This window comes from Urocampus carinirostris, chromosome 6, assembly GCF_059441175.1.
Source record: "Urocampus carinirostris isolate Australia breed hairy pipefish chromosome 6, RoL_Ucar_1.0, whole genome shotgun sequence".
Taxonomy (NCBI): Eukaryota; Metazoa; Chordata; class Actinopteri; order Syngnathiformes; family Syngnathidae; genus Urocampus; species Urocampus carinirostris.
The window spans coordinates 39,169,752-39,182,397 of NC_142354.1; positions in this window are offsets into that span (position 1 = coordinate 39,169,752).

Genomic DNA, 12,646 nt, shown 5'->3' on the forward strand with positions numbered 1-12,646 from the left:
ATTCATGCCGTACTTCTTGTAAATTGCAATGGCAAGGCGAAGAGCAGTCATGTTTTAAGCAGGCTAGTTTTATTTTCTTAATTTAATGCATGGTCAGGGTTGGGTAGGGTTACTTTAACTGGATTACTTTCAATTACTTTTGGATTACTCCAATACCAAATATGCTAATACAAGACAAACGAAACTAAATATGAATAAAATTATGACTCACAACACGTGGTAAGCTTTCTCTCCTGGCTTTGATCTCTTTGATCTCTGGCAAAACTAACATAAAATGCGACAGAAACAAAATGAAAATAAATCCAAACAGCTTGCCAACATCATTTTTGCCGTTCCATGTATTCCGTTACTCCCCAAGCCTGCACACAATTCAGTCATTTTATTTATATTTAGTTTCTTTTGTCTTTTCTCAGCATATTTGGTATTGGAGTAATCCAAAAGTAATTGAAAGTAATCAACTTAAAGTAACCCTACCCAACCCTGTGCATGGTCTATCACATGAACATGCTGAGAAACCCTGCAACAAATTTTAGCACTTTATCCAAAATTCACGCACTTTTCAAACCTTGAGAACAACATTAAAATTCAAGTATTTTCAAGGATTTCTATCTTTCAACAAGTTACAACTCTGAACCAGCGTCTTCTTGATAAACGTCTGTCTAGGTTGCTAAGGAACAAGAAAACGCTCTGACGGTTACAATGGGAATGCGTGGGAACAGCTGCCGACGAGCTTTTGGAGTGGTATTCATCCCTCTCAAGGAACACCCTGATATGAAGTTGTTCCACTCTACATAGTTTTTGCACGAGGGGGGGGGACATCATGTTCAATTACCGTATTTTCCGCACTATAAGGCGCACCTAAAAGCCTTTATTTTTTTCAAAAGCTGACCATGCGCCTTATAATACAGTGCGTCTTATTTATGGATCAATATTAAGTCGCAAAGTCTTCCAACTAACTTGCAGCCGCCGACTAAATTTTCCCCCGAATGCCAAGTAGTCCGCGGTGTATGCTGGGATTTATTTACCGGCGTTTCATTGGCTAACCAATGTGTCAATCATCAATTGAATCGATCACTATTGGCTAAAGTTATTCGGAGGTCAAGGGGGTAACCTTTTTATCCTTTACAGGCTGGCATAGGCTTTATCGGCAAAACAAAGCCTGCAATTGGCCCAAAAAGATGTGTCAATCATCAGTGGAATCGATCACTATTGGCTAAAGTTATTCGGAGGTCAAGGGGCGGATCCTTTTTATCATTAAAAGGCTGGCATAGGCTTGAACGGCAAAACAAAGCCTGCAATTGGCCGAAAAAGATGTGTCAATCATCAGTTGAATCGATCACTATTGGCTAAAGTTATTCAGAGGTCAAGGGGCGGATCCTTTTTATCATTTACAGGCTGGCATAGGCTTGAACGACAAAACAAAGCCTGCAATTGGCCGAAAAAGATGAATGTGTATAGCACATGGTTGACGGCATACAGAAAGCATTTTTTACGATTCTGTATTTGTAAATATTTTATTCTCCTGGATTTACTACACTCACGGATTGAAGAGGCTGCACATTATTATGAACACAACGACTTCGGTGAGCTACTCCGGCTATATATTATCCCTGTATCTTGTTTCAGACTGAACTCGATGTTTCTGTGATAAGCGGTGCAGATAATGGATGGAATGAAGTGTCTATTTTTAAATTAAATTCAATTCCAAGTGTTTATTGTCATATGCACAGTAAAGTTGCGAGCGAAAAAGACAATAGAAACTAAGGAATGATTGGCATTTCTTGAATCTCAAGATTTCAACCTTCTGAATGATGGAACGATGCATTTGAGTGACATCGTACGGACACCGCATCCGCACGTGTTCTCGACACGTTTTTGCGTCTTTGCCAGCTTTCGGAATGTTAAGGGGGTAATAAGTTGGACTGAACTAGCTGACTGTTTTGTCCACGTTCCCATTGTAGCGCCTTATAATCAGGTGCGTCTTATGTATGTCAAAAATAGGACCAAAAACTATTTTTTCGGGGTGTACCCGATAACCTGGTGCGCCTTATAGTGCGGAAAATACGGTATATTTTGCGGACTAACTAATTGGTTTATTATTGCAATGCACTAACTTTCAGGAGCATGTGGCCTCTCATTGCATCAGTGAAGTGTATACAAACAGAATGAAAGAACTTAAAGTTTATAGGAGCCACTACTGTATATTTAACATTGTTTTGTTCTCAGAACTAGTGCAAACATGGTGCAACAGCTGCTTCTTTGATGGGAGCAGAGAGAAAAAAAGTATTGTTTAATTGCAACAATATTATTGTGCCAGTTTGAAAAAAATCAACCAATGTCCAGCATGGCATGCTAACACGTTATGTTGCCGCTCAGTGGTTTTTAAATCAGTCACTGTACTGCACAGAATCCAGCATTTGTGTTAAATTGAACAGGAGGGCTTATAAAGCCTAAAGAACATCGTACAGATTTGAAGAAATCAGGCTTTTAAGCCATTGAAGATTGAAGAACCCTGTAAAGAACACATGCTTTTCCCATTAGCAGAAAACTTGCAGTGTAACTTTGAGATATTTTAACGTGTATATATACCACAGCCATACCCCCCTAGTGGGAGGTGGCTAGAGTCATTTCTGACTCTTTTTGGGAGATTGATTCAGAGGAGGGGATTCCCAGCCCCCTCGCTCAACCCAATTGAGGTGTTGGGAGTCATTAGGTAACCAGACCCCCCAATTCCAACCCCTAATGCTGAACGCCAAGATGGGAGGCAATGGGTACCAATGTTTAAGTCTTAGGTATGACTCGGCCGAGGCTTGAACCACAACCTCCCAGTCTCGGGGCGGGCGCCAGACCCCCAAGGCCACCGAGCTGGTATTTTAACTTGTACATCATAGAAAATAAGAAAATGCGCAATTAAAAGTAACAAACTTCCTTTAAAGAAGTATGGATGGTATATCTCATTTTTATTATTTTTTATTTTTTGTAAAATTGGTGGAAGTATTTTTTGAAACAAGTTAAATTATCTTCCATCTGCTTCTAAAGATTTGGTTTATTCGAGGCACGGTTTTACTTTTTTTACATCTAAAACTATTCAATTATTTTAAAACGATCAACTTCAAGTGGTTAGCACGTGTGCGGCACAGTTCTAAGGTTTTGGAAACCTCCCCTGTGGGTTCAAATCCAGCTACCGGACTTACTGTGCGGAGTTTGTATGTTTTCCACGTGTTTGTGTGGGTTTCCTCCGGGCACTCCGGTTTCCTCCCACATTCCAAAGACATGCATATACGTGGATTGGCCGGTTCAAATTGTCCCTAGGTGTGAACGAGCGAGCGAGTTGTATGTCTCTGTGTGCCCTGCAACCAGTTCAGGGTGTCCCCTGCCCACTGCCCGATGATTGCTAGGATGGGCTCCAGCACCCCGCGACCCTACTGAGGATAAGTGGTGCAGCTAATGAGATGAGACAACTTCAAATGAGCACAATTTTATGCCATTAGCATAATAATATATATTTTTGGGGTGCGGTTTTGGGGCTGATTCTAGGTAAGTAAGCATTATAGATAGATGGGTGAAGCTATTGTATTTTTTTGGGGAACACAAAAAAAAATACTCAAATAATTTATAAGCACGAGCCATGAATGCTGGTATTCTTCAGAGGATTTTTATCGAGTTTTCATTATACACTGCGAAAGTAAAATAAAAAACACATAAAGCAGTAAATAAATAAGTCTGAGCCATTTTGGCTTTATTATTCCTCATAAGTTTATTTATTTTTTTATTTTTAAATACAGGAAAAAAAACTTCCAGTTAAAATTATAACAGCTGTTATAACTAGTATACGGTCAATGTTTTTTATTTTTAGTAAATCTTTATTAAAACAAATGCAATTTGATAACCATTACAAAAGGTTAAATCTCTGTGAAAAGGGGAACAAATATTGAGAAAAATTGTAATAAAACCTTCCACCCCTGGATCATAATTTAATTGTGAACCTCCAAAAAGACCTCCAGCCCTCTAGCTAAGGCACCATTTTATGCCATTAATTTACTAGTCTGTCCTCATTGGAATGTTTTTCTACTATGTGGCCCCTGAGCTAAAATTAGTCTGACACCCGTGTCATAGAGGTTAGGTAAAAATCTGTGGTAAAAATGATAAATCAAAGTCTGCAAAATGTGATGTTTTCTCATATATTAGCTCTAACTTGTAATGTACAGTGGAACCACGGTTTTTGAACGCCTCTCAGTTCGAACAAATCGGAGTCCGACCAAAAATTTCGAGAAATTCTTGCTTCGCTTTTCGGTCAAAAGATCGGAGTTCGACCGCCGGTAATGCGTGAGTGCGTACGCTAGGGTGCCATGCTGAGCGGCGTACGGGTGTAGATCGCTCTTTTCGTGACCAACTGTTATGCTTCCGTGCTTCCTTTTGCTTTCGCTTTTAATATAGGTGTACGAAGTGTTTTAGCCCCCAATAATGCCTCCGAAGAAAGTCAGTGCAAGCAGCAAAGTTGCTACAGGTGAAAAAAAAAAAGTAGTGCGTACAACTATTGCATTTAAGAAAGAAATAATAGCAATATATGAAGGAGGTGTGCGAGTGTCTGATCTTGCTAGGGAATACCCCACCGTCTACCTGCGCCTTCTGCTGACCACCACAAAGGTAAGAAATCCTATTCATAATTCTTTTGTTTATCCTTTTTACACGTTCATGTTAGCGTAATATCTCGTACGGAAGATTACGATAACGCGAACGTACGATTAGCCTGGGTTAGCTTTATGTTTACGTTAAACATTCAAGGTAAACATTCAGGGTGTTGGAACGGAGCCCAACATTCAGGGTGTTGGAACGGAGCCCCCTTTCCAATGAACTGCTCACCACTTGTTGTGGAGACCCGGGTGCTAAATGACTAGTAAACGACCTGATTTTTGTATTTTTACACGTTCATGTTAGCGTAATCTTTCGTACGGAAGATTACGATAACGCGAACGTACGATTAGCCTGGGTTAGCTTTATGTTAAACATTCAAGGTAAACATTCAGGGTTTTGGAACGGATTAAAACGATTTACATTATTTTTAATGGGAAAAATGATTTCGGTGATTGAACAAATCGGTTTTCGAACAGGGTTCTGAAACGGATTATGGTCGAGAACCGAGGTTCCACTGTACTTCAACCTACTGTTCTGCACATTACAGCGGGGCATGTGGACAAACTACTGACACCGGGAAAAACAGAAAGCAGCAAAGCCCATCTTTCCAATATGTACCTGAAGTTTATCCACGTGGCTTCTGGTGACAGAATGGGCACAAGGGGCACATCCGTATCAGACCGAGAAGGAAAATTTCCTGGGACGGAAGAGATGCATTGCATTAATAAGTTGCTGGCGGGCGCTTTGAAGGAGGTCTCGGCCGTGTTTTTGTGTATGGCCATAAACAGAGCCGGCTCCCACCGTGACAAAAAAAAGGCGAGAATTGAAAAGTGGCGCATTCTGGAGGTGGCATAATGGCTGTAGCATGACTGAATGGTTGGTGGCTCTGCAATAAGCAAGGGACAAAGCTTAAGGGGAAGAAGTGATGATGTGCACTGACTCACTTGCCGTCTTTTAGCTTTTGTCTTGGGTGGAGGGACATACACGTGATCGGAGCCGTCACGCGTGGAAGTGATGCTGTTGCTAGGAAACAGCAGCTCATGAATATTCTGTCAGAATAATTTGTTCATTTAAAATAATTTACAGTAATTTTGAATGCATAATATGCCACACAATCATACTAAATATAGTCAAAAAGATGCAGAAATCGGATCCAAAATCATATATAGATATAACACCGAAAGCCACTATTTTAGAGTACTTTGATATATATATATATATATATATATATATATATATATATATATATATATATATATATATATTACCCACTCACTTGAGGGTGTCAATGGTGGCCTTCTGGACAGCAGTCAGGTCAACTTCTTACCAATTATTGTGGTTTGGAGTAATGAACCAACCATGCTGGGAGTTTTTATCAGCCACTAGACGTGAACGCACCACACCGTGAGTGAAGCTAGCGTAGTCGCTAATGTGCGCCACGATTTTGGGGTCTGTGGGTTTCGAAGAGAAAGACCGGAGTCGACGTCACCGTAGACTCGGCGGACTTCTTCCGAAAACCAGTGCAGGAAGGAGGCCAAATCGTCCTGCTTTACGAGATCGGCCATTGGTGGCGCTGCGTGGGGAGAGACGTGTCTACTACGTTAGCTGCGGTTAAATCTGCAATAAATGCAAAAGTTACTTCGACATTTTGGACAGCTTTCATATTCCTTCATTTGGAAAAATATTTGGGGATGATGAACTTACTCATTTTCCAAGATGACAATGCATCATGCCATAGAGCAAAAACTGTGAATACATTCCTTGGAGAAATACGCACCCTGTCAATGACATAGCCTTCAAATAGCCCAGATCTCAACAAAATTGAAAACCTGTGGTGGAAATTGAAAAAAAGTGTGTCCACAGCAAGGCTCCGACCTGCAAAGATTATCTGGCATTTGCAATCAGAGAGCTGGCACCAGAATGATGAAGAATATCGATTGTCACTCATCAAGTCCATGTCTCAGAGACTGCAAGCGGTCATAAAGGCCTAGGGTGGTGCAACTAATTACTAGTGATATGTTTTCATTTTGTAATTTTTTATCTGTTTTTTATTATTTTGTATTGTTTTTACCTCAAAATTGAATGATTCCGTCTTTATTTCCCTGCACTTGCTCTATAAAAGTCACATTTCTTAACCATTGCAATGTTTTTGTTAATTTGTTTTAGTGTTTCTGATTGCCAATATGTTTTGCACTTTGGAATGACCTTACAATTGAGTTTTTTTCTAAGGAATCAAATGTCTGAGTGAGGGCTCCATACTTTTTGCTAGGGGTTGTATATATACATAGTAACTCCATGGTTGGACCAGGTCGGTGGCCTTGGGGGTATGGCGAGTCAAACTTAAGACTTAAACATTGTTACCTGTTGCCTCCCTGCTTGGCGTTCAGCATTAGGGGTTGGAATTGGGGGGTTTGGTCACCTAATGACTCCCAACACCTCAGTTGGGTTGAGCGAGGGGGCTGGGAATCCCCTCCTCTGAATCAATCCTCCAAAAAGAGTCAGAAATGACTCTAGCCACCTCCCACTAGGGGGATATGGCTGTGGTATAACTCCATGGTTGGAGTGAGAGTTACCTAGTTATAGAGTGGTTGGGCAGGCGGAGGGGTGGGTTTCTAATTAAACCAGAGGAAAGAGGTTAGCAGAAGGTTTGTGTTAGACATGAGGCTACTTTGTGGCGTGTAAAAGTAGGCCATACTAACAAGCAGTGTGAGAGTGGAGAAGGGATCACCAGAACTACTTTCATCCATATGTTCACTTATGTGTTCAATTTAATTATTTTCCTCATGCCTTTGCTATATCTGCATTTATTTGGATAGGAGTGAGATTGTTTTCTTCTACATATCCATTTGAAGACCACCTTCGTGTAATACCTGTGTCAGTGTTTAGAGCAGCACCAAATGAAAGAATGCATGAATATCGAAGATTAAAAGCATGTGGAGTATGGGCTACGACCAGGGTTGGGTAGGGTTACTTTAACTGGATTACTTTCAATTACTTTTGGATTACTCCAATACCAAATATGCTAATAAAAGACAAAATAAACTAAATATGAATAAAATTATGACTCACAGCACGTGGTAAGCTTTCTCTCCTGGCTTTGATCTCATTGATCTCCCGCAAAACTAACATAAAATGCGACAGAAACAAAATCAAAATAAATCCAAACAGCTTGCCAACATCATTTTTGCCGTTCCATGTATTCCGTTACTCCCCAAGCCTGCACAAAATTTAGTCCTTTTATTCATATTTAGTTTCTTTTGTCTTTTATTAGCATATTTGGTATCGGAGTAATCCAAAAGTAATTGAAAGTAATCCAGTTAAAGTAACCCTACCCAACCCTGGCTACGACTGTCACAAGCTCCACATTCACAAACAGAGTCTTCATTGGAACAAGTAAATTCTAGGGTCTTTTGTCCTCCAGAAATGGGTCGAGTAAGATACAGTGTACTCAATCCTGAGAAAAAGGTTTTCAGAAAAAAAAAGTGATTTATTGGCCTGTTGGTGGTGACACAAGAGGCCAGTGTAAGGAAAAGTGCGTGATGCAGGTTTGTGCTCCATGAAAGAATGAGATGGATGGTCTCAAAATGGATGTTCTCTTTCCAGTCGTTTTGGTACAAAATGTAAACAATACATGCCATGTATTTGAATTAGGCGCGTCAACTACATGTATCAAATACATCGACCTGCACAACTTATGCAATCAGTTGCCCTTTTGCTTCTAGGTGTCACCATTCTGAACTAGCATTTTTGCTATTATGCCTTTTCTGACTGCTATTACCATTTCCATTTTAAATGTGAATGTATTAGCTATGATGAACTATTATTATTTAAAATTCTATAATTATCATGTACAGTGGAACCTTGGTTCTCGACCATAATCCGTTCCAGAACCCTGTTCGAAAACCGATTTGTTTTATCACCGAAATCATTTTTCCCATTAAAAATAATGTAAATCGTTTTAATCCATTCCAACACCATGAACGTTTACCTTGAATGTTTCACAAAAACATAAAGCTAACCCAGGCTAATCGTACGTTCGCGTTATCGAAATCTTCCGTACGAAAGATTACGCTAACATGAATGTGTAAAAATAAAAAAATCATGTCGTTTACAAGTCATTTAGCACTCGGGTCTCCACAACAACTGGTGAGCGGTTCATTGCAAAGGGGGCTACGTTCCAACACCCTGAAATTTGGGCTCTTTTCCAACACCCTGAATGTTTACCTCGAATGTTCAACGTAAACAAAGCTAACCCAGGCTAATTGTACGTTCGCGTTATCGTAATCTTCCGTACGAAAGATTACGCTAACATGAACGTGTAAAAATAAAGGATAAAAAAAAGAATTATGAATAGGATTTCTTACCTTTGTGGTAATTACTACAATCCTAATGAGAGGAGATACAAGTATGCAAAAGCACCTTGGTTTTTGCTTGAGAGAGGAATGTGTGCTATATTTTTCAAATAATAAAAACACGATCTTGTTATATTTTGTTTATGTGGAATAAAACTAAGCTTGGAGTGAAAAATAAAGCCCAAGTTCTTAACATTTTGTAGGGGTGTAAAATATTGCAGTTCCTGTAAAAGTTTCTCTCTCTGACTTTCATGGCCGATAAATAACACTTCTCTTTTGTCCTGGTTGAGTAGTAGAAAGTTTTTTCACATACATTACTGAATATTTACTACTTCTTATCATTACTCATAATGTTGCTACTATAAAGGGTAGATCATTACTGCTGTTTTTATTACAGGTGACAATTGTAACAAGTGTAAAGGAGTGGGCGATAGTAAACATTTTTGGATTGATCCTTTCCAAATAAATACAGTGGAACCTCGCTAGTTCGAAGTTCCACTTTTGCGGGTTGAGAGCTTCAGAGGGTCTAAAAAATACCTTACCTTCTCCATAAATAACATTTATTGACTTGAGCAAGTGCGAGCTTATGTCCACTGAGGACACGGTGTGGACACTCTTATTGTGAAGGGGAGGGGGAGGCCCTGACACAATGCTTAGTCATGGTGGGTTACCACTTCGCTCACCCCCCCCCCTCCTTCAACTCCTCCCACCTCACCCCCTTCTTATGTGGCGCTCAGTTTATCGAGGAGGGACTCGGCGACGCGACGTAAGTATATTCTCTTCTGTCAAATTTCATCTCAAGTTTGACTTTATTATACCAAAAGCGAGCTGTTGTTTGTACTAACACAGCTAATTGTTTGTGGTTTCGTGTATTTCTTGTAAAAGCCATTCGATGCCGCTAGCTAAAGTATGTTGTTATTGTCAGAAGGTAACTCTTTCACTTTCATTAAAATGAACACAGACCATTTTTTTTAACTGTTGATTCCCAAAACGCTTCACAAACCCTCATCAAATATCACATTTTCACTGTTTTTATTTTCAATATGTAACCGGTAGTGTTAACAAGCGAAATAAGCGGCGATGGCTGCATGTGATTGAGAGCGGTTAATACAATCATACTGAATGGTTCGTAGTGGTTTCGCCGCAGTCCTATTCCGTGTAAATTGATTATGTAAGACATGGCTACACTTGTGGGTCATATTTTGGGACATTCAGTTCCAGTGTGAAGAGTTCTGGATGAGTCACCCAATAAGTCCTTGCCATCATGCCAGCGATCACTTCGGTTTAATGGCGGGGGGGTATACTGTATACCTGTATACGTTTTTTTTAGCATTTTTGAAGGAGCGCCGCTACTTCGCAGATTTTCAGTTTTCGCGGGTGGTCTCGGTCCCCATTAACCGCGATAACCGAGGGATACCTGTACAGGTTAGTATTGATCGTTATTGATCTGATACTATTTGCACAAAATGTTCATGATCATTGAATGATTGCACCCTTACCACCGTTAGTTAGTTTATATTTTATATATAGACAGCATGAATTTTTTAGGCATGGAAAATGTTTAATTTTTCATTTGAGAAATGTATTGCCCTTATGTTTAAGCCTGAGGTACATCCCGAGTGTTCAGTGTTTACATTATGTATTGCCAGTGTCTGAAAAGTTACCGGACAGCAGGGCAGACGACTCTGAAAAGTTGCCTGCCCAGCCATAAAGTTGCTTGCCCCATTTTTCATACCTTGAAACACAATAAGACAACTAATCGCCAAAAAACCCTAAAACATTGTTGCAAAGTATTAAGGATTGATATTCAGAGTATATAACAGAACAACACTTTAAAATTAAGTTTATTATAAATCTACTCATAACATCCATTGCATGTATATGACATAGCTGTTTTCCATCTGCCATCAGTATGTACCTTTTTTTACTCATCTTCATTCATGCAATGTTTGAGTTGCGTCGTGTGCTACAAGCCACGTGAACTCCTCTTTCCACAATGCTTTTAATGTACGTTTACGTTTTGTAGCGTCATCGATTTGTCACAAGCCAGAAACAGAGACAGGACCCAATAGTGTTCGTTTCTACTCCGTTTTATTGAGAAAGGGAGCAGTGCTTGCTTCCACAATCCGATGATCGTCGGACACGGGTAGCTGATGGCAGGAACGCGGAAGTGGCACTTCCGTGTTGAGCGAGCATAGTCATAGGCAGCGGGAAAACTGGTTGATAGCCGGGACGGGGGAGCAAGGGCGGTAACGAGTCCAGAAAAGAGGTCGGCAACAGGTATCAGGCAGGAAACAGGGCAAAAGAGGTCGATGGCCGGGACGGAAGAGCAGGGCAGAAACAGGTCCAGAAATAGGTTGGCAACAGGTATCAGGCAGGATAAAACAGGGCAGGAGAATGTTGGTAGGTACAGAGCTTGCCTAGCTGAAAGCAAAGGTTCGCAGACAGTCTGACAGCGTCCTCTTGGAACCCGGGGGTTTAAAAAGAGTCCGTGAACGAATCAGCACTCAGGGTTGTCGGCGTCAACGAGGCAGTCGCAGGTGCCCCGAATCAGCAATCATGACACAATTTTGTTAGCTTCTTTGGAATATTTCTTCTCGGGCTGAGGTTTCAGCTTGATTCCTAACCACTTATCCATTTTTCTTGTGTTCCCCGTGCGTCTACTTTGGAAAATGATATGCAAATGCACGACATTATAACGCTCGGGAGAGTCCGGAAGCACAAATTTATTTGATGCAGGCTTCTCATTGGCTGCACAGTATGCAAATTGCCAAACGAACTGAAATTTCCAAACCGAACGAATATTTTGAAATCGGACGTTTTACGCCCGACGTAAAAGATGCACGCCCCTGGCTGATGTTATTTCAGACAGACCTATATCTTCAAAATATAAATAAATAGAAGGTCTTTAGTTGTGTCATTTACATTGTTTTACAGTGTTTGTATTTTAGTTCAACTGCTGCTTTTTTTGGTTTGAATTTCTTAACTTTTCTTTTGAAACCGCAGTAATACAAATATGTATAAAAAATAATTACACTGCTAAAGGTTCCCTTGTAGTCATTCAGCAAGAGTTAAAAAAAAATAGTCCCTACAATCTATATGCTGTGTTATCATAATTATAAACTAACGCGAAGGGGTTCAATTATTCTCTCATAAAGATACTTCCAAGCAAAAAGTATCGGTGTGAAGTGTATACATTACCCTATGTATACTTGATTCAGAGTAATACTAAACTTCCCAGTGTTACCATCCACGTATATAATATACAATTAGTTTATATTTTTATCTTTATAATGTTTTATCTTTATCATCTACACAATTAAATAATTATTGTTGTTTAGGTATACATTTTGTTCATATTTCCGTTAGTTTGGAATGCGTACGAATTTAAAAAAAACAGATATCATTCTTTTTTATGGGAGAAAACTTTTTCGGCAATCAAAAAAGTTAGTGTTCCAACACCTACCTTAAATGGAATACCGTAAATTCCAGACTATAGAGCGCACCTGGTTATAAGCCGCACCCACCACATTTTAAGAGGAAAACCGATTGTGTACATACACAAGCCACACCTGTATATAAGCCGCATGCGCCCACATTTAAATACGTAACACAAACACAAAATTAACCCAAACCCGACTTCAAGTCCCGCGATTGAA